This window comes from Schistocerca cancellata, chromosome 8 (genome assembly GCF_023864275.1).
Source record: "Schistocerca cancellata isolate TAMUIC-IGC-003103 chromosome 8, iqSchCanc2.1, whole genome shotgun sequence".
Lineage (NCBI taxonomy): Eukaryota > Metazoa > Arthropoda > Insecta > Orthoptera > Acrididae > Schistocerca > Schistocerca cancellata.
The window spans coordinates 375,619,394-375,622,198 of record NC_064633.1 but is presented as its reverse complement, the minus strand read 5'-3'; positions in this window follow the sequence as shown (position 1 = coordinate 375,622,198).

Below are 2,805 nucleotides of genomic sequence, written 5' to 3'. Positions count from 1 at the left end.
CAGTTTGCTCCCACCTCCAGTTCCGTTCGTGGTGGTTCTTCTGTCTTCAGCTAAGGCTTTCCTCAGCCAATTGAAAAGTATGAAAGTCACATGACACAAAAGCAGCGCATTTGCTGCAGGAAATACGAAACTGCCAAGACGCCTAAGTGATAGTTTCATATTTTCTGCGTTATGATTAGCGCTCTCGCACCTCATTTGTGTTTATATGGACATACTTATACAGTAGACATTCAAGATGATAAAATGTGTAGGTTTATTAGATTACAAAACACAAACTGTTTCACTGTTTCGAAACACCGTATCGAAACATCACATTGTACTGTTTCATTTGTTTCGAAACATTTACGTGTTTCAGTTTGACAATCTCTAGTCTGAATGCACTAGTCTCTGCAGGTCATCCTGCAGGACTCCTTCGTACTTCCACGACTATTACTGTAGCATGACCAGCAACTGCGGCTGTTTCGCTATTTCTAAGTATCGTTTTAGAGAGGCACTTCAAACTTGGCACAGTCACACAACAATGCAGTACATGGTTCACCCATATCTATGCAATGCTCTGAAACTGCCACTTGATGAACTTAATCTTCGTTTTATAGGTTATCCTTTTGACGAAACGATTTTTACAGTATCGTAAGGAGTCCGCTATGAGGTACTCATTTAAATTACTGTAGTATTTAATTTTGTGCTCATCACAAAACATGTAGCTACAGCCCCACCCCCTCTGCCACCCTTGATTCATTACAGTATAACTCAGTGGAGACATTATAGATATGATGTCCTCCTCCAAGATCTCGTCCAGCAACATATAATTTGCAGTGTCTAGCTCTCATCTCTGTGTGGCACAACAGTACATGACCTACGCTTCTGGAAATTACTTTTAGTGCAGATCGTATCTCTTTCACTCTGTTCTCATGCCCCGTCTGCACAGCTTCCATCTTGTCCCTCAAATACTTCTGCATTCTTGTCAGTTTCTTTTCAACCTGACTGTATTGGGTGCTGACACGCTTTAAAAACGAGTGATCTGATCACTGAAATATTTTCTCAGCTGTTCGTACTGACTACTGAAATCTTTTCTAAGCCCTAGCAGTTGCTCCATTATACACATCCATGGTGACTGAATACCTGCTTCCTCACAGACCTACTCTGACCCCCAAGCTCCCTCCCTACATCATTGGAACACTCATTGCATGATTGCTTAGTATCCTCAGCAATCGCTATAAATATGTAAATACAATGCAGGGCAATCACAAATGCTGCATGCAATTAACTGTATGCAATTAACTTGTGTCTGCAATCACCACCTGCTGCTGCAGTGGTGATGACTGTGAGCACTGCACAGCCACAGCTGTAGTATACTCAAACCCTGTACCTCTCTACTTGTTCATGGTTGTGCTGTGTTGCTGTGTAAACCGTTGCCTCTCACTGCTTCCCTGCTGGTGACATCTGCAAGTGTTGTTTGGCCGCCACTGCAATGTGTTGGTGACCCTCTGTGTATGTGTGAACTGTTCCGTGCTGTTGTGCAGACCAGTGCTTTGTGCTGCTACTGCCATTGCAGCAATGTTCACATGTTTCTGAAGGCAACAACGAAACTAATAGTCCTCTTTGACTAAACTTCACACATGGCCTGCACCTATCCAACCTAAGCTTACAGTCTAGTAGCCTTATACACAAAATTTTTAGTGAACCCCAAATTGTGGCAGTATGATCTTATGGATGATAATGTCTTTGGTTCGTTGCTGTTGTCCTAGGGGATCATGTTACCATATCTGACACTTTCTTTAAGAATATAGTTAATTGTCACTGATGAAAAATCAAAATAAATAATTATTATGTTGTTGATAGGTGGTGCATGAAAAATAATGTTCATTAACTATAGGCTATATTTCAAAATTAACAGAGTATTTAACTTCACAAACTAAACAGCAGACTAGTCATTAATCTATTTACTGTTGATGATGGGATCTACAATGCCTCACACTCCATATAGTGATTAAGGTTAACAATAAATATAAAATAAAACCAATAACACTGTACATGTTCATAGTCCATAAATGCTCTGTACTTCTGTCAACACTAATCACAGTAAACACAAGTCAGTCCAGATACTTGATGAAATTATACAAACTATCAACAGCTGCAAAATGACAAATCACCACTATACAGTCTGAGTTAGAGTCCATCATGGTACGAGATTTCTATAAGTCCGAACCAGCTCAAAACACGAAAATCACAAGTTCAAATCAAATGGCTCCAAACACTATAGGACTTAACATCTGAGGACATTAGTCCCCTAGACTTAGAACTACTTAAACCTAACTAACCTAAGGACATCACACACATCCGTGCCCAAGGCAGGATTCGAACCTGTGACCGTAACAGCAGCGTGTTTCCAGACTGAAGTGCCTAGAACTGCTCGGCCACATCGACTGGCGCAACTGATAGTTTGATGGTGGTTCATCACAGATTGGCAGTATGTTGGAACAGGATTGACTCACTTTGTCTGCCTATATCTGTCGTTAAATGTATAGGGCAACAAAAATATGCTCTCCATGTGCTCAGAAAGGACATTGTCATTGTTTCAGCCAAAATAGTTATGGCCTCTGCCCAACCTGTAAATCAATCAATAAATGTAAAGAGGTAATGGAGTGCTTCTGATGACAATAGTGGCTCCATCAAGCCAATGCACAAGTGTACATAACTCTCGTAACGTTGAGAATGTCACCAGTGGGAGACTGTGGACATAATGTCCCTTTTTCTCCTTTGGTGAGCCAAACATACCTGTGACATCTTTTAAACATTTTGTTT